This window comes from Nymphalis io, chromosome 30 (genome assembly GCF_905147045.1).
Source record: "Nymphalis io chromosome 30, ilAglIoxx1.1, whole genome shotgun sequence".
Classification (NCBI taxonomy): Eukaryota; Metazoa; Arthropoda; class Insecta; order Lepidoptera; family Nymphalidae; genus Nymphalis; species Nymphalis io.
The window spans coordinates 4,712,011-4,732,438 of NC_065917.1; positions in this window are offsets into that span (position 1 = coordinate 4,712,011).

Below are 20,428 nucleotides of genomic sequence, written 5' to 3' on the forward strand. Positions count from 1 at the left end.
AAACAAAATTGATGTGATGGACGAGGAAAGTATTGTCCGTTTATGTGTTGCCTCGTTTACTGAGGAAGAAATTGAATATGGAAAGAATTTACTCTTCTCTGCGGTGCCCACAAACCGAAGACTTATAACAAGGAAAAAAGCAGGCAAGTCCAATAAAGACATATTAGATATGATTGCTGTGTTCAAAGTAACAGACCCCGAGAAAGTGCCAATTTTTGTAGCTCGTGACTTGAATAAACTCCCACCGGTCACTTTTGATCATATTGATATAACGAGATTATTAAAGGATATCATAGTTATTCAAAATGAAATAAGTACCATAAAAAATGATTATGTTACGCTAAAACATCTAAATGAACTTCAAAATGAATTAGAGACTAAGAAACCATCCTCGTATCATAAAAATGAGTCTGTTAATTTGAAAAGAAGCACAGGCTTACCGGACACGCTTTGTGTGGATAGCGGTCCAATCGGCCTCTTGACGAACGCAGATATAGATAAGTCGATGCCGTTACTAGAAAAAATACCGCGCGACAAGCAGTTGTCCCTTTCTAATGTAAGCGGGCAACTAACTACTCTGTCTAATGACGAGTGCGTCACTGTCAAGGACAGCGATGCATTAACAAGTGCATCGGTACCGTTGCAGAACCGGTATTCTAATTGTTTACGCAAAACAGCTGACCGTCCGAGCGCCGAGCGTAATATTGAATGCGCAAGCGCTAGTAAAAGGAATGTGAACGTTATGTCGCGTACTAGAAATAATTATGCGGCTAATACAAAGGAGGATGAATGGAAAATTGTTCGTAGAAAAAAGGTTACGAAAAATAGATTTGTGGGCCAAACGGGACGTGCCTCGAATATAGGGGGTAAATTTAAAGCGGCGGATATAAAGATTCCTCTTTTTATATCCAATGTGTGTAAGGAAGCTAATGAAGAAGATATTATAGATTATATAAAAACGAAGACCCAGGAATGTGTTGTTTTAGAAAAAATACATATGAAAACAACTAAAAATTACAATGCGTTCAAGCTACTTGTTTCAAAGCATAAGCTTCATTTATTTTTATGTGATTCCCTATGGCCTGAGGGTGTTGCCTTCAGACGTTTTATTCAGTTTAAGAATAATAAAGACAGACCTGACTCTGGCCGTGATAGTAAAAAAAAGAATTAAATTATAATTATGGTGAAAAACAAAACAACATCTAATAACACATTTGCTAGTTTCAACTGTAGATCGGTGAAACGTTCCGTTGAAAATATTAGAGATCTCTGCGCTAACCTGGATTTAATAGCGCTTCAGGAAACATGGTTACTACCATACGACATCCCATATCTTGGAAAGATTCATAAGGATTTTGAGTATACGGGGAAATCAGCTGTCGACATATCTACAGGTATCCTGAAAGGACGCCCGTATGGAGGTGTTGCAATTTTATGGCGTAAAGGACTTTTTCAATCTGTCTCTGTTGTTCAATGTGTGAGTGAACGTATTTGTGCTATACAAGGACAGCTTGGTAGCCGATCCATCCTGGTTATATGTGTCTATATGCCTACTGATAGCTATGAAAACTTGACGGACTTTACTCAGTGTTGTAGTGAAATTGTGTCGATAGTTGAAAGCAGTGACACGGAGGCGGTATATGTTCTAGGTGACTTTAATGCCCAACCTAACCCAACCTATTTGGCAATGAACTTAACACATTGTGTAGTGCCCAAAATTGGTTATGTGCTGACTTAGAAATATTAGGAGTGAGCTCTGACCATTATACATATGTAAGCGACGCACATAGCAGTAGGCGTTGGTTGGATCACTGTGTTGTAAGTGAGGCAGCATGGAGGACAGTGGTTAATGCTTTCATCGCATACGATGTTTATTTTTCAGACCATATGCCACTCATAATCGAATGTTGCTTAGATTATGTTAACCTAAGATCTGAGAAAATTATGAGAACGCAGAGCAAGGTCATTTGGGGAATACGAAGTGATAATGAAATTCAAAAATATCATACCCTTGTACATAACGCCCTTAAAGATGTGCATCTTCCAAGTGAACTTGCCCCGTGTTCAAATACAAAATACTGTAACGACCTATCGCATAAGAAAATAATAGACGACATGTACAGTGATATTGTTGCCCTCTTGTCCAGTGCTGCTGTGAATAGCTATGTAACATGTAAAACGTCACAGAGTGGAAGGAAATTGATTGGTTGGAATAAGCATGTACGAGACGCGCACAGGGAAGCGAGGCTTAATTTTCAAACCTGGCTCCTATATAACAAGCCGAAAGCTGGCAGTATATACGAGTCTATGAATACCAGCCGTAGGATCTTTAAGTCCAAGCTGAAGTGGTGTCAAAATAATCAAGATCAAATCCGAATGGATATTATTGCTATGCATCGTGCTACGAAAAATTTTAAGAAGTTTTGGAATTCGACAAACAAACTAAATATTAAACCTAGTTTTCCTGTGTGTGTCGATGGTTGTTCAGATCCCTCATCCATATTATGGAGCAATTTCGAACGATCTCTCCATTAGGTCCATCGCAGCGTTCTCTTGACATTAAGAACGATAACTATAAATCTGGTGATTTTATTACATTCACATCGAAACAAATCGCCTCCGTTATCAAAAATATGAAAAGAGGTAAGTCACCGGGATACGACGGTCTAAGTGTCGAGCACTTGAAGCATGCTGGTGTACATTTGCCGCGAGTATTGTCTTTGTTATTTTCGGTATATTTGATCCACGCACACTTGCCCTCAGATCTGATGAAAACAGTTGTCGTTCCTATACTAAAAAATAAAACAGGTGACGCATCTGATAAAAATAATTACCGCCCTATATCTCTGGCCACAGTCATAGCAAAGGTACTGGATAGCTTAATTAATAACGACCTGGATAAGTACCTTCATATAAATGATACCCAATTCGGTTTTAGACCAGGTCTGTCAACGGAGGCTGCTATAATGTGCCTAAAACATACGGTGCGATATTATACGGATAGGCAGACACCAGTTTATGCCTGCTTTCTCGATCTTTCCAAAGCCTTTGATTTGGTCTGTTATGATAAGCTATGGGGTAAGTTAGAGAGAGCTGGTGTACCTGGTAATATAATTAGTATATTTCGATACTGGTATGCTAATCAGCCTAATTTAGTTCGTTGGGGACAGGCATACTCTAAGGAATATATCCTTGAGTGTGGTGTAGGCAGGGTGGGTTGTCATCTCCAAAGTTGTTCAATATATATATATAAATGACTTAATTGTTGAACTAGGCAACAAATACCTTGGTTGTTATATAGATGGCACCGCCGTGAACAACATCAGTTACGCAGATGATATGGTGTTACTAACGCCATCTGTTAGTGCCCTTAGAAAACTGTTATCTGTATGTGAAACATATGCGCTTGAACACGGTTTAATATATAATGTTAAAAAGAGCCAATACATGATCTTTAAGGTTCCTGGTAAATGTACCGAAAACACACCCCCAATCAACCTGAATGGAAAAAATCTGTGTTCCGTAACAAAATTTAAATACTTAGGTCATTATATAACAGACGACCTCACGGATCATGTAGACATAGAACGCGAGCGAGGAGCGTTGGCGATTAGATGTAATATGTTGGCTAGAAGATTTGCACGCTGCAGTGAACTCGCCAAAATTACGCTATTTAAGGCGTACTGCCAAACTTTCTATTCATGCAGTCTGTGGACATCTTACACTAAAAAATCGCTCAACGCTCTTCGTGTTCAATATAATAATGGGTTTAGGATACTGTTGGGTCTGCCTCGATTCTGTAGTGCTTCAGAAATGTTTGCACAAGCACGCACAGATGATTTCTATGCGATCATGAGAAAAAGATCTGCATCTCTGATACGTAGAATCAGAGACAGTACCAACACTATCCTAATGATGATTGCAAATGACGTTAATGGCTATATGATGAGGCGGATGATCCAGAAGTCATTGTAATCATCTGGTTTATGCGCCTCGTACATAAACAATTATTTTTACTTAATTTCTAGTCGTATATATATATAAAATTGTATTTGTTATGTGTTTAATTAATCTATAATTCTTATATATTTTAATTGTAATTTTTATGATTCTAATTTTAATTTTAATTATTAATGAATGTTCTGTAATTATAAATATGTAATCTGTAGACAGTTATGGGCCTCGATGCCTGAATAATAAAGTTATTATTATTATTATTATTATATAAATACGTGAAGCAAAAACTTTGTATGCCTTTTTACGACAATTGCGTAAACGAAGTGAACAGTTAAAGTTTAGACGAAGGAAGAGTGAAAAGTTAAAATTTTTCATTTTAAAAATTAAATCATGATATTTTTTTCTCTTACTACATCTACTGGACGTTTAATAATTGCATTCAACTTAGTCTTCCGCGAATTGGTTTAATTTGTTTTAATTACAGGATTAATAGATTCTGTACTTGCTGAAGTTGATGGTATAGGAGCTTCCAGAACTGCTGCATCTGACACGGAGCATGGAATGATGGTTTCATAGGTTGATCTGTGTTTTTTCATGAGGTGTTTTTTCAAATTTGTAGTAAAGCCGCTTTTCACTGAATACAACGAAAGACAAAGATCACATTTTGCCTTATCGTCTTTAGTCTGCGTAAAAAAACCCCATAGTTCCTTTCTTGTCCTTTGTAGCAAATAAATTGAAGTGTAAAATGAAAAAAATTATAAGTATAAATAATAATAAATCAAATATAAACAACTAACAATATTTGATAATTAACAGCTTTTGTTAACCGAAAATTAATTTAATCTCATTAGAGCGGCTTTATTATAATATCTCTTTTAGGATAAGACAAAAAAAAAACGTGAAAATACGTGATAATAAAAAACAAAAACACACATATTTCTTATTTGTAAAAAATACTTTCTTACCTTGTTTCTGTTCTAATCTAAAACTTTGTTTACACACACAATACCTTTAATAAACAGTAAAAAACTTGGACGACGAATTCCAAATTATACTTCACTTAATAAACAAACATCTTTGTAACGTACGTTTTTAAATTCACCGAATATGCTCGCGCATGCGTAAAATATACGATCAGCAAATGTTTCTATACACACCTCAACAGTACTTGCGTTAACTGAAACAGTGAAGATACCCATACTACGAAAAATGCGAGTAAAAGATGTTTTTGAATTTGTGTGTAACGTTTTGTTACTCGGTACTAGACGGCGCACCCGTTACTCAGTACCGAATACATACGGATTGCTTTAATTATACATATGTTCTTAGTAAATAGAACATTGTGTTTTGGTTACTTTATGAGAGCAGTAACATAAGATAAAAAAATAAAAATAGTATTTTTTGTAATTTTTCCAATCCCTTAATCTCGAAGAATTGCAGACATATGCATATGATTATTATGTATTACGATAATATACTAGACTAAAATTAAGATAAAAAGGTCAGAAGGCAAGACCTAACAAGACTTCGACACAATTTAGTATTGTTTGATGCGTTTCATACAAAAAAAGAAAGATTATTTCTTTCTGTTCAAACTATACAGTTTAGGTAAAACATGTATAGGACATCTATTATTTGGGTTAATGTTGTCTATTGATTAGCATAAAGAAAAAACTAAAAAAAACAAACTTGGACCCTATCCACAATTTCTTCATTTCTTCTTCTCCGACTGGTCGTCGGGAGGACATCATTATATTGACAACTGACTTTTCTACTATAATACCGGCCAGAATAGTTTTCAGGAGGAAATCATTTTATTGACAGCTGACATTTGCACTGTAATATTGAGAGACCGGTCGTCGGGAGGACATCATTATATTGACAGCTGAATGTCCCACTGCTGAGCTGAAGGTCTCCTCTCCCTTTTTGAGAAGGTTTGGAGCTTATTCCACCACACTGCTCAAGTACGGGTTGGTGGAATACACATGTGGCAGAATTTCAGTGAAATTAGACATATATAGGTTTCCTCACGATGTTTTCCTTCACCGTAAAGCACGAGCTTAATTATAGTCACAAATTAAGCACATGAAAAATCAGTGGTGCTTGCCCGGGTCTGAACCCACGATCATCGGTTAAGATTCACGCGTTCTTACCAATGGACCATGTCGTTAATATCTATGAAATTAAATTTCCGTACCTAAATTACTTGTAAAAAATAGGTAGTAAATACTCACCACTACTACCAGGAAATTGTTGTTTTATTTCGTCCCACAATTTCTTTACAACATGCTTATATTTATGATGTCGACATCCATATTGCTGGTCTACTCAGTATTTCACTAATAAATTGTTCTATATCCATTATTTTTTATGTTAACAATAAACATGGACGGTTTTATATTATAACTGTATGTAGGTATTTTTATATTCGCAATAAATCAGTCACCATCTTGCTCCTGTGTTTGATTGACGTTCCACTGGCGACGAGTCGGTTACATACCACGCGTTTATTTAAAAAGTTACAAATTAGTGTTTCAATAATGCCTATTGGAAAATTAGAACCATTCGATGTGAATTCTAAGCAGTGGCCGGCGTATATTAGAAGAGTAAAACAATACATTGTGCTAAATGAGATTAAAGAGGAACTGCATGTACCGTTATTAATAACGGTTGTAGGAGAGGCTACCTATGCATTAATGTGCGATCTATGTTCGCCGGCACTTCCCGAAACGAAAAACTTCGATCAATTGGTAAAACTATTATCCGATCACCTAGAACCACAACGCTCAGAAATAGCCGAACGCCACGTGTTTCGGTTACGTAGACAACGCCCCGGCGAGCCTCTCATGGATTATCTTCACAACCTTAAACACCTGGCAACAACATGTAATTTTGGGAGTACGCTGGAAGAAAACCTACGAGATCAATTTGTGTCTGGATTGGTCAATGAAGTGATGCGGTCTAGAATATTCGCGGAGAGAAATATCAAATTTAAGGAGGCGGTGGAGTTGGCTCTGGCGCTGGAGGCTGCAGAGAAGCACGCGGAGGTGAGCGGGGCGACGTCGGTCCCGACTACGGCCTCGTGTGCAGGCGGCGAGGGCGCAGAAGCCCTGCATCAGGCGAGCGACCGGCGCGGCCCGGCGCGGCGGCCCTCGGCTGTGGCCGGCGGCGGCGCGCGCGCCCGCGGCCGGAGGGATGCGGACGAGGTGCGCTGTTGGAGATGTGGGAAGTCTCATAGTGCTAATAAGTGTCGTTATGCGCAATATAGTTGCGATAAATGTCAAAAAAAGGGCATTTAAAAGTTATGTGTGAGGAAGTGCGGAATCGTGCATTTGGGCGCAATAGCTATAATTATTATGTTTTAGACGCGAGTGCCTCCGAGGATGAGGACTTCTTCAATATCGAATTGGCGGCTAAAGGTAATGGACCCTATTTTATCAAAGTGATAATCGACGGTCATGTATTAGAATGTGAAATAGACACGGGGAGTCGTATCTCTGCCATTAGTGATCAACTTTTTAATAAATTATTCCCTAATAAAAAAATTAATACAGATAATCTCATTCTACGTTGTTATTCCGGGACTCAAATTAAGTCCCTTGGTTATATTAATGTAAATGTTACTCTTAACGAAATTAAGGCGGAAAATCTAGCTTTATACGTCATAGAAAATGGGTCGCGCCCTTTAGTGGGCCGTGATTGGATGCGCGCTTTGAATATTAAAAAAATAACGTTAAAAGAAATTGTAGAAGATAATTTTATAGACTGCTTAATAAACGAATTTCCTGAAGTGTTTACAGATAAGTTAGGTACGTGTAAGAAAACAATTCAATTGCATCTCACGGATAAGGAACCGGTTTATGTAAGGGCACGCCCCGTTCCCCTCGCGCTGCGCGGCCGCGTCGAGAACGAGCTCGAGCGCCTCGAGCGCGAGGGTTATACCTACCGCGTGGACCACTCGGAGTACGGAACTCCAAACGTCCCCGTGGTGAAGGAATGCGGCGAAATACGTATTTGCGGGGACTATAAAATTACGATAAACCCGAAATTAAAACGTGATTATTACCCTTTGCCTCGTATAGAGGAATTGTTTCCAGCATTGAGTGGGGGTGAGGAGTTTTCAAAAATTGACTTGAAACACTCATATCAACAAGTCCTTTTATCAGAGGAATCTCAACCTTATACCGCGATCACTACTCATATCGGCACCTTCGTATATCACCGCACACCTTTCGGGTTATCATGGCCGTCTTATACGAAATGCGAGGAAGAAAAAGCTTATTTTAGTAGGAAAAACGAAATTGTTTTAGAATTAGGTTGTTTAATTTATAAATATAGAATCATAGTACCGCCACAATTACGTAAAAAGATCTTGAAAGAAATACACGAAGGTCATCTTGGTATAAATAAAATGAAAAATGTATCAAGAAGTTATATCTATTGGCCTAATATTGATAGGGATATAGAAAATTTGTGTCAGAATTGCGAAGCGTGTCGCATGGTTCGAGACGCACCCCCGCGGGCTACTTTGCATCCGTGGGAATTTCCTCTTCATCCGTGGCAACGCTTACATGCGGACTTCGCTGAATGTGCAGGAAAAAAATATTTAATATTAATCGACGCGCACTCCAAGTGGCTGGAAGTTGTATGTCTGTTACGAACGGACGCAGATTCGACCATTTCGGTTTTAAGAACTATTTTTGCGAGATTCGGGCTTCCATCGCAACTAGTTACGGATAACGGTCCCCCTTTCAGTTTTTTAGATTTTAATAATTATTGCATTTTAAACTGTATAAAGCATATATCAACGGCACCATACAGACCTCAAGGTAACGGCGCGGCTGAGAATGCCGTAAAAACCGTAAAAAAAGTCATAAAACGTGCAGTATACTTAAAAGAGGATGTGTCTTTGTCCCTATTGAAATTTCTTTTTCAGTATCGAAACTGTGAAAATGCTAATACGGGAGTTTCTCCGGCCGTCGCGTTGTTAGGACGTCGCTTACGAGGACGTCTGGACGCGTTACGCCCGAACGTGTCAAAGGTCGTGGAGTCGGTGCAAGATAGGCAGGTTGCTAATAAAATGGGGTCAACACGTCAAATTAAAGTAGGTGATGACGTTATGGTACGCGATTATACTAAGAACGGAACTAAGTGGACAGGGGGAACTGTAACAGGTCAATCGGGTCCAGTGTCGTATAAAGTAGACGTGGGAGATGGAGTAACGTGGCGTAGACATCACGATCAAGTGATTAACCTAAATAAAAAAGATCGGTTTTCTTTATCGCGGACTAATCAGCACGGCTCGGTAATTAACAAAGGGAAAAATGAGATCGAAAATGTTAACGGGTCGGGGTCGGCTGATAGTGAGGCTGAGGAGGAGACGTTTGAGGACGCGGCAGGGGAAGCCGAGGACAGTGGCCCGGAGACACGTTCATTGTCACCTGGACCGCGTCCCCCGACGCCTCCCCCTCCGAATGCTACTGCTAGAGATTTGCGCGCTTATAACCGCAGAATAAAAAAACATTGTTAAACGTAATTTTAAGAGGTGTTTGTTTGTTTAGTTAGTTTAAGTATATATATATTATAATACATGTATAATTGTATATACATACATACGTATATATGTACCTAGAACCTAGATGTAGTTTTTATACCGTTAAATATTGTTTAAATACTGTTTGTTAATTAATAAGAATATAAACTTTACTGTTATAGCTATACTTTAAGTGTTTAAGTAATTTTAAAAGGGGGAAAATGTACGGTTTTATATTATAACTGTATGAAGGTATTTTTATATTCGCAATAAATCAGTCACCATCTTGCTCCTGTGTTTGATTGACGTTCCAAAACACAACGCGCGATAAAAACAAAATTAATTGTTTCGGTCGCGGGATGCCTGAATGCGTCCACAGATGCCGCCGCACGCGCCGCTTTGAGCTGTGGCCGCCTCGATACTGGCTTGTACATTTGTTTCAACCGCTTGTTTTAGCCGCTCACCGCTTGCCGCGCCTCACGCCGGCCTGCAATCCGCGCCGCTCTTGACTGTGGCCAGAGGTAATGGTGAGTGAAATCCGCCGAACTCCCATGTCCCTAGGCGTCGTCTGGAACCGATGTCATCTCGCTGCCGTACGCAAAATTAACACCTAAGCAAACAGCGCAATTCACCACATGCTCGCCATCGAAAACATCCGCCAACCTGCCGATAAAGGTGGCAGAGATCAATTATCAGACACGACCGTCCTGAGGAAAGATCGGAACATCACGTGTCAGACCTAGAGGATGTTGAAACTTCGTCCATGGGATCCAGTGCGTCTGTCTTAAATAGGAGGTTAAGCCAAGCCTCCAATATACAGCGCCAAGGATATATACAAATATTTCTGGAGAATTATTCCTGGAGAAATATTAGGCAAAAATGTGTGACCGGGTTCAAGATATTTGCACGAATTCAGCTTGACGAATTTCTCGAGGCAGGGAATTCCATAGTTTAACTGCTTTCACCGTAAAGGAATCGCTGTATATTTTAGTGCAACTCAGAGGGATTAGCAATTTATTGTCTTGCTCAGAGCGTAAATTGATTGGTGTATGAGAGCCAAGGAAGGTAAACCGCTCTTTTAGGTAGGTTGGAGTTTGAGGACGGTAGAGTAAGGTATAAAGCAAAGAAAGTACATGCATATTTCGACGCAACCATATTGGCAGCCACTTTAGTTTTTTACTATGCTGCGTAATATGATCATATTTACGTAAACCAATTATGAAGCGAAGACACATGTTCTGTAAGCGCTCTAGTTTATTTAGCAGTTCCTCAGAAATATCTAAATAGACCGAGTCTAGACTAGAGAATAGAGACGTGTAATTTTATCTCTTGTCATTGTAGTTCATATGACATCGGACAAATTAAGATTTGAAAAATTGCGAATAATCGAGACATGTGACGTGACTGTTGACTGTAATATTAGCCTTGTTCGATGTGGTCACTGACTGCTGTAATAGACACTGACATCCCTCCAATAAGAAAACGTGAACTAGTGAACATATTGGAATCTTTTAAACACAGTTTTGTTGTTGGTGTACCTACATCCCCCGCCGATACTGAGCCAATGCAAATACGCTTTATAGATCCCCATAAAACTGTCAACCGCCGCCCTTACAGACTGAGCCCGGAGGAACGACAGATTGTACGAGGTAAGATTGATGAATTGCTTAGAGCCAATATAATTCACTGTAGTTCATCACCATTTGCAAGTCCCACACTATTGTTTTTATTGTTTTTTTGTTGTTATTTGTTAAAATGTTTTATTGTTAAAAAGAAAGACGGCACAGACAGAATGTGTGTAGACTACCGTGAATTATTCAGTACCGGACCGATTTCCTCTGCCGCTTATCTCGGACCAAATAGCAAGGTTGTATGGGGTCATTTCTTCACGATCTTAGATTTAGCGGCAGGATTTCACCAGATACGTATGTCGCCTGAATCTATTGAGCGGACCGCTTTTGTGACACCCGACGGGCAATTCGAATATTTGACCATGCCGTTCGCCCTTCGAAATGCCCCTTCTGTGTTTCAACGAGCTCTCATTCACGCACTTGGAGATTTAGTAAATACTTACGTGGTGATATACATGGACGACGTGCTCATTAGCGCAGGCAACGTCGATGAGGCACTTAAGCGACTTCAAGTAGTACTGAAGGTCCTATCTGAAAAGGGGTTTTCTCTTAATCATAAAAAGTGTGCCTTCCTCAAGCAAAAGGTAGAATATCTTGGGCTTGAAATCAGTCAAGGACAAATACGCCCTAATCCTCGCAAGGTTAGCTGTCTGACTTCATTACCACCGCCCCAGACGACAACGCAGCTACGCCAATTTATCGGTCTGGCGTCCTATTTCAGACAGTTTGTGGCGAAATTTTCTCAGATGATGGCTCCGTTATATGCCTTGACCTCTGGAAACGGTAGGATAGACTGGAAACCAGAACATGAGTCCATAAGACAACAGGCAATTTCCATTCTAACCAGTGAACCATTATTAGAGATACACGGACGCGAGTGCTGTCGGATACGGTGCAGTTCTCGTTCAGCTGAAATAAGGAAAATCACACGCTGTTGCATATTTTAGTAAGCGGACAACTGCCGCAGAGTCAAAGTATCACTCTTATGAGTTAGAAACTCTCGCAGTTGCCAACGCAGTAAAACACTTCCGGCATTACTTGCATGGCCGCAAGTTCGATGTGGTCACTGCAGTTCATTGCAGTTGACCCGAACGACAGGTCTAACGAACGGCGTGTCCACAGATGGTGGGTATTCCTGCAAGCCTTCGACTTCAACATTGTTCACCATAGTGGTAAGCAAATGTCTCATGCCGACTTTTTTTCAAGAAATCCCCTGCCAGACAACAAAGAGAGCACATATGTTGAAAAGGTAAACCACAAACAAATCAATCTAGTCAAATCAATATAATCAAAACAGCCAGTAGTATTAAAGCACTAAAATCTAGTGTTTCGTTATTCGGCGCACATAACCGCGTGATTGCCGACCAAGGACGGTGCTTCGCTAGCAGAGACTTCAAAGAGTACTGTGAGTCTGTTAATATCAAGCTTCATTTAATAGCAACAGGTAGCTCGAGGGCCAACGGCCAGGTAGAACGCGTTATGAACACACTGAAAAATATGCTAACCGCTGTGGAAACAAGTAGTCGCTCGTGGCAGGATGCTCTGCCAGACGTGCAGCTCGCTCTCAATTGCACCATGAATCGGGTTACGCAGGCTAGTCCCTTGGAACTTTTAATCGGTAAGTTTGCGAGGCCTTTAGATGTTTTGTTAGCGGTTGAAGACGATCCTGAGATCGATATTGAACGAGTTCGGTTCCAAGCTGTGGAAAACATGGAGAAAAACTCTGCTTATGATAAGTTACGTTTTGACTCTACCAAAGCTGGACTAACGAAGCTTGATCCCAAGTATAGAGGTCCTTTTAAAATTATAAAGGTACTAGAAGGGAACCGTTATACACTTAAAGCCCTTAATTCGAATCGAACTTACAAGTACGCGAACGATAGTCTTCGAAAGATGCCAGACAGTAACGTTTTTGATGATAAGGACGCTGACGCTAACGAGACTGACGACAAGGACTTTGACTCTACAAATACTGACGAAATGAACGATGACGAGAGGGATTAGGAATACATAGGCCATAGGAGTAGGTCTTTAGTGTGACCTATTTCTGGTATGGAGATGCAAGCAATCATAAGGATGCCGGATGGAGGCATCGCCATGTGTTGTGTGGTTTAAAGTGGGTACTGGATGGAAGTCCCACTTGTGTGCCGGATGGAGGCAATATGTTGAGATGTAGAGTATTGCATACTAGACTCGTTGATTACCGACTGAATGTTTTTATTGTAATTAGATTAAATGAGCGTTACGTTTAGAGTAAAATAATGTTGACTTAAGCCTGAGGATTTATTTACTCGATTCCTGACGCCCTGGTCAGAAAGACCGAGCGAAAGTCGTTTTACTTTGAACAAACTAATGTTTCAGATACCACACACGAGGACGTGTGAGTTGTCTTGATGGCCGTGTCGCAGGATCAAAGATAAGACGTTATAATTTAAGACGCCATAATTTAAATACAACGCCGTCTATAAGTGGTTCTCGGGAACGTCAAGTAGTACGCTTGAGTAATGTCGACACAGGAATTCAAAGTACCCACTTGAAAGTTAATGAATAATGAATTGTTAATGGTTTGACATCGGTCACATGAGGTTTGCTGAACGCTCTCGTGGGGAACTTGGGAACGGGACTCCGGGGCGAACGGTCGTCTTCTTGTATCGAACTTGCTGCGTTTCCAACCACTTTAATCGGCGCGGTTAATTGTTATTTTGTGATTATCGATTGTAAGCGAACAAATAAACAACAGTTGTACGAGACTGATCTTTTACTTTACGCCTACAACATGTCTGATAACGGCTCCGACAACGAATTGCCCCACGTGATCAATACCCCCTCGTTATATATAATTTTTTTTTCTAAGTTTGTATTAATTTTTTTTATTAAATTATTGATTTATATTTGTAAAATACCCTCAACAATCTTTTAATCTATTATTTGGCATTTTGATTTACGTATAACAGATATATTAATTACTATAACACTAAGACAGCAGCAGATCTTCTTATAAGGTGCTTTCCCAAGGTGCTCCAAGTCGCGTCTGGCGGGCTTGCTGGTAACGGGGCCTTTTTAGGTGCATCTACCATATAAGAGGGTTTGCCCATACTCGCCGCTCGCCGCTCCCCGTAAGTTGTTTACACCCGTAAACGCTCAATTTTGCGTTCTTAAACAAAATAAATTCAATGTTACCGCAAATAATATTACAAATACATAAAGTTAAATTCAGATAACCTTTATTTTATTTCTATTTGTACAATTTTTACAGTTCTGGTCTGCTTTGCTGCTCGTTCGATTAGGCGGAGTCCTCGGATTGCCTTTTGTAGCGATTTTTTTTTGTGGAATCGATGTTGCCTTTGTGATGTAGAGGCGAGTACTGAGTACATTTTTGTGGGGTTATGTTACAGACAGGAAAAATATAAAAATATATATATTATATAAAATTATTTGCTCTTGGTAGCCAATTCTTGCAGACGAGATGGCTTTTGGAGTTTTGCTCCAGATAACGCTTTGCTACAGACGCGAGAAATGATTTTGACTTAACTGCAGGCTTAGCTTGTTGCATTTCACGTTTTCCGTTCGTATTTATCATCTCTAAGGAGCGGAATCTGTATTCTAAATAATCTATCAATTGTATCCAAGTGGGTAACTCTTCACATCTCGTGTGCTGCTCCCATTGCTTGATAGACTCCGCGACCAACCTCGAAACAACCACTTAAACGACAATTGCGTCCCAGATCTGTCTTAATGCCCAAATTTTCCAAGGATTTAAGACTGATACACATTGTATCCAATAAATTCCAAATTTCATTGGCTGACTCGTGCTGAATTTTCTTGTGGCGAATAAAGACCGCATCACAGCATTGCAATTATAACGCCGAAGTAAGTGATTCAAAGCTTCCTAATAATTTGCATCAGCCGTTGAGAAATTACTCAGCAGATCTAACGCTTCTCCACTCAAATTGCACTTAAGGTAATCAGTTCAAAGAATCTTTATTCTCAAAAAAGACGAACGTCACTTACATGAGAACAACATGACATGAAGTTAAATATAATAATGGTCGCCATATAGGTAAGAATCATCTGCACGTTTATTTCCCCAAATTCCGACTCGTGTTTTTACCCAGCAAAACTCGACGATTGAATTGTCTCCCGCTAGGTCTCGTACCTTCCTGGGGTGAAGGTCAGTCACCTCCACGTGGTGCACCCTGGGTCGACAAGTAATCCGATGTTTTCTCGGAGTGCCTGTCGCCCGCGGCTGAGACTGACGCGACGGTAATGCCACGGGCCGTTCCTGGTACTTCTCTGTTCAGCAGAATGGACTGTGGAGCGGCTTTGTGGCAAGTAGTAGCTGCAGGGAAGACGTTTGCTCTCTTCCTTTGTTTTTGTTTTATTTTGTTTTGTTTCCTTTTATTTTGTACTGTAATTCCAGTGAAACGATATACTGATGTATTCTTTTGAGGACAGACGTCCGCAACCCGAAAGACAATCCGGCGGTAACCGCCGTGGTCAACGGGATGCCCGAAGGGGGTACGAGCACATGGACCGTAGGGAACAGATTAAAGATTGGTCCTACCAGCCCCCACCGTATGATCCATCGCGTGAAAGAGTTAATAGAAAACCTAATCCGCGATCCACTGCTTTTAAGCAGAAGATTGAAAATGCTAAAACTGCGAAGATTAATGCCGCATAGCGTCCATCATCAACCACCGAAACACCACCTCGTGACGAACCGATGGGCCTCAATCCACGATGGTGCCAATTCAAGACATCCACGTACAGAACTTCGAGCTTTCAGGATTTATACCGTTAGTCGAAGAAACTTACGAAAAGATGCGAGCTATAGATCCTCGCTTCTTAGAGAGGATGCCTCTCTCGATGTTTAAACACGTTTGCTGCAACCATCTCAATTTACAAATAGCTGAAATTGCTAGGCAGAATGGACAAAACGTTTTGAATGCAAGAACTGATCTTAGAGATGCACTACCAGATTATCAATGTCTACCACTCTCGATCGTTGACTTCATTACGCATGTATCCAACGTTTTAACGTGTCCTTTCTGAATTGTCAAATATATTACAAAGAACAGAGAACAGGGTTAGTAACAAGATTTAGGCTGGTGGAGAGGAGCAAACGTATAGCACATGCACATTTCTTGACCCTCGATACAAATTGTCTGTATTTAGCGACCAAAACGAAGCTAAAAATACAAGAAGCCATGTGCAGAAAAAGCTAGTCGGGTTGCATAAGGCACAGGAGCAACAGTCTACTGATACCTAAAGTAGTGATACCAACACTGATGGATTTCGGGCCATAGTACAGCATATTGTAGTACCAAAGTAACACACACGCAACTTTAATGAAACAACAAAGCTGTATGGTAAACATTGTTTTTAAAATAAAAAAAATATCAAAAGTATTTAAAAAATAATAATAAAGTTAGGTTAATTATAATCAATTTCCTAAAATGTACAAGTCGGTACATCACAATACAATACAAAAAAAATACAATAAAAGCTAATTGTTATTTTTCATTGATTTCATTGATAAATGGCCAAATCTTAACAGTTTGTAAAAAATACCTTATAATTACTTTAGGAAGGCCGGCGAGTCCCACATACCCCCCACTTCAAGTGGGGAAAACGCGTAAACGCGTTTTTCCAGCGAAAAAAATAAAAAAAAATAATGGTCAACAGACGTAAACAATCATCGTAAAAAACTGATCCAAAAATTTTGTATTCTGTAAGTCAATCCCACGGATTGTACCTCGTTATCTAATCGTGAGATTTCATGACTGTAGAATATACCAAGGAAAACTGTTGACTACATCGTTAAGAAACTGAAGATTGATGAAGTAGCAGGACAAAAATTAACACAAAAATAACGGCCAGTGTGGGCAAACTAGAAAGCTAAAACTAAGAAGAACGCCTTGGCAATACGTGGTACTAGTGATGTTCCAAGCAGCAGACAAACTCTCACAGCTTCAGAAGAAAGGGTATTGGGCATAATGGGTTTGACTGCTGTCATTGGTCAAGCTGGAATTGAAAAGAGAGGCTTTGATGTTAGTTTATTTTATGCTGGTGGACTTTGTCTAATTAATATTCTTCATATTTTTCAGGCCCCACCATCAGAGAGAAACTTCCTCTTAATCTCGACCTTCTGAATTCTGAACATACAGTCTGTCTATCCCAAATTCCTGCCACAGATTAAATTATGTTGTCGTATTAACATATTTAAATGAATTATAGTGGAGGTAACTTTTATCCCGTGTTATCACTTAATGAGGGTAGTTCATAACTTATTAAGTAATGATTCGGGATATTTAGTAATAATAGTTTCTGAAGCTATAAAATGACAATAATACATAAATAATAAATATTATTATCTATTCGGACACAGTGCTAGTAACATCTCGAAATTGTGAAAATTATTTTCCATTTCTATTATTCGTTTTACCTTTGTATTGATATGGTCTCTCCATAGTCAATAATTTAGTGAAAAAGTGAAAGTGACAGTGGAGAATCGAAATCGTTCGAAAATTTTACGTGCGATTTTGTTCTGATATGAGTCCGTAATCCGTAACAGCCTGTGAATGTCCCACTGCTGGGCTAAAGGCCTCCTCTCCACTTTTTGAGGAGAAGGTTGGAGCTTATTCCATATCTGATATGAGTGCTAGATGGGAAAAATGTACCCGCACGTTACCCCAGTTTATAAGGAAAAAATGCAGATTTAGGATGTAAACAAAAGCGACGGAGTGAGGATAGGATCAGTAAATCAATTTCACTTTCTCCCGAAGAAGTTACTTCTGTTACAATGAAGGGGTTGAAAAGCACCGCCGGAAACGAAGATTTGGCAAAAATAATGAACCATTTACCCAATCATCTAGAAAGCCTTGATAAAGTCAAGGAGTGCCTAAATGACAGTAAAAAACTACTACACATTCACCGGAAAAATCACTTACATTATTAGTTTCTCTTAAACTATTGAAGTGGCAGTATATCAATCTCAGAGGGGCAGCAAGTGAAACTGGTTCCGATACCCAATCAACAGCTAGCTAATGCTGCCAATTAAGAGCTAGCATAAAGGGCGAAATAGAAACACTTGAGCCATCAACAAATTCAAACATTTGTACTATAATACGGGCAGAATGGTCGTCAGTAGGTATGAGCGATACAAATCATATATAGATACACTATCTATGTCCGTAACCGTAACAGCCTGTGAATGTCCCACTGCTGGGCTAAAGGCCTCTTCTTCCTTTTTTGAGGTTTGGAGCTTATTCCACCACACTGCTCCAGTGCGGGTTGGTGGAATACACATGTGGCAGAATTTGAGTGTAATTAGACACATGCCGGTTTCCTCACGATGTTTTCCTTGAGCACACTTGAGCACGAGTTGAATTATAATCATAAATCAAGCACATGAAAATTCAGTGGTGCTTGCCCGGGTTTGAACCCACGATCAACGGTTAAGATTCACGCGTTCTTACCACTGGGCCATCTCGGCTTCAATATTCAGTTTTTAAAATGTTTTTAAACAGAAATTGCTAATTGCAGACAGGATGTCAAATACCCGTAGAAACGGAGGAAATCAAAACCAATTACAGCGTAGCCAGCCCGCTAGTGGTTTTGGGAATCGTAATCAGCGCAGAGCTTACGAATTTCAGCAGCGCCAAAATTTTAACCAAAACTGAAATGCCGTCCGTGAATTTGAAGGAAGAGATGTTAAACCTAGAGGACCTATAGAAAGAAGCAAAAATTGGAAACAACAGCTAAAGCAAAAGAAGCAGCAAAAGGTACCTCAAAAACAAGAGAAGGATGATTACGAACTCGTTAGAGCACCTGAAGCAGTTCCTGATACACATAAGTTAAGTCGCAAACAAAATCAGATACGAGGATCATGCTCGTTTGGCTAAGCTACTGCCGGACAGAATAACATTACGTGTTTGCATCGTAAAAGAACTAATAATGAGGTCAAGAGGTCCGTTCTTTGTAGTAAATGGAGCGATCGAAGCGCACAGTATCTATGTATTCGGATATCCACTGACATCGATCCTGTATACTTTGTTTACGGTGTATCCAAACGAGTACGCACAGCGCACAGTATCTGTTTATTCGACTATCCACTGATACTGGTCCTGTATACTCTGTTTATGGTATATCCGATATCAATTGTCAAACGAGTACGCGCGAACGCGAGAAGTATTGTTGGTAAAATATCGGCATAACGAATTTAGTGGTAGTACTTTAGGCTTTGTGCAAGCTCGCTTGGGTAGGTACCGCCCACTCATAAGATATTTTACCTCAAAACAGCGGTACTTGGTATTATTGTGTTCCGGTTTGAAGGATGAGTGAGTCAGTGTAATTACAGGCACAAGGGACATATAATCTAAGGTCCCAAGGGTGGTGGCGCATTGGTTATGTTAGCGATGGTTAACATTTCTTACAATGCCAATGTCTATGGGCGTTGGTGACCACTTACCATCAGGTGGCCGATAAGCTCGTCCGCCTTCCTATACTATAAAAATAAATGATAAATATCTATATTTACTACTAATTATGTAATACTTTTGGGCGACATGTCGATAGTTTGATATTGAAATATAAATATTAACGTTTAATATATTTTTAAATAAGTTTTTATTACAATTAATCTTTTAATGTCTAATAATCGCAGTATTCGAGCCGCCGAACATATTAACGAGTATTTTTAAAATATCTGACTGAAAAATATTAGTACAACACATGATTGTCTTATTTAAATTAAAAAGTAATAACTAAGAACTATACATTTATAATTTAATTTCCTTTATAAATATACAAGATTTAATTGTGTAAATATTTTTTGTGCTGAATAACGATTATTTTTTAATAAAGCCGATATTTCGATATTTTTTTTCGATATATCTAACTCCAATATTGATGCATTTAAAAATATTTAGATATCGCATATCCGGTGTTTTAAAAATATCCACTTGATACTTGAATACAGACATTATATTTATTAACACGCAGAGTGCGTGTACTGGTATCGGTTGTTTATTTGGCCTTGGATTTCATTTCAGAAATTGCTATTATTATAACTACGATCTATTTTTAGTTTCGTTGTTTCATGTTTTCACGATCGCGTTTGTTAGTACACATAACTCAATTACTCGCTTTCTTTTTCTAAATTTAGTTTTTCTTAACTCGTATCTTTTTTTCTTGTTTAGGCAGATTTATTTAATAATTTGTGTTGTGTGTAAAATATTGTAAATAAATGTACTTATTATATTGAACATTTCAAGAAAATGAGTATGTCACGTCCCAATACGAGCGT